Raw genomic sequence first — 819 nt, forward strand, 5'->3', positions numbered from 1 at the left:
GGAAATTTACGGCAAAGCCACGAATGCGCATGAGCAGTCATTATTTTAACATGAAAAAAAATGTTGTCAAAAGAATGATATTAACCGGCTATAATAATACGAGTGGTACAACAAAAAACATCCCATCGGTCAAAAATAATGGTCATATTTAAATTCACAATAAAACAACCCTGTTTATAATGTTGCAATAATATGTCCAGCCTAACATTAAATAAAATTGATTGTTTAACTAAGGAGTGTCCCAATCTGATCTCATTTTCCGAACCGCTTTATCCTCACTAGGGTCGCGAGGGGGGGGGGGTAGTGTTGGGGCACCCTGAATTGGTGGCTAACCAATCGAAGGGCACAAGGAGACCAACAACCATTCACACTCATATTTAGTGTCCAATCAGCCTACCATGCATGTTTTTGGTATGTGAGAAGAAAACCGGAGTGCCCGGAGAAAACCCACGCAGGCCCGGAGAGAACATGCAAACTCCACACAGGTGGACCGACCTGGATTCAATTTCAAATTGACCATTAATGTCCTCAATGGCACCCAATGGCTTCAATGAGTGGCCTTAAAGCAGGGGTAGGGAACCTATGGTTCGGGAGCCACATGTGGCTCTTTTGATGGGTGTATATGGCTCTCCGCTAACCTGTGTGGTAAAATATGGGTATCACTGGTGAGAGATCTAAGTCCCGAACGCACCAATGGGAGCGTCACGCTGGAACTGTGGCGCTTTTTAAATCATATTTTATCTTCATTATACTCTTCTGCATGCAAACTCTCATTGATACTCAATGATTAGCAACAGCTCAAAATGTTCTCAAAAGAAT

Source organism: Stigmatopora nigra, chromosome 13 (genome assembly GCF_051989575.1).
Source record: "Stigmatopora nigra isolate UIUO_SnigA chromosome 13, RoL_Snig_1.1, whole genome shotgun sequence".
Taxonomy (NCBI): Eukaryota; Metazoa; Chordata; class Actinopteri; order Syngnathiformes; family Syngnathidae; genus Stigmatopora; species Stigmatopora nigra.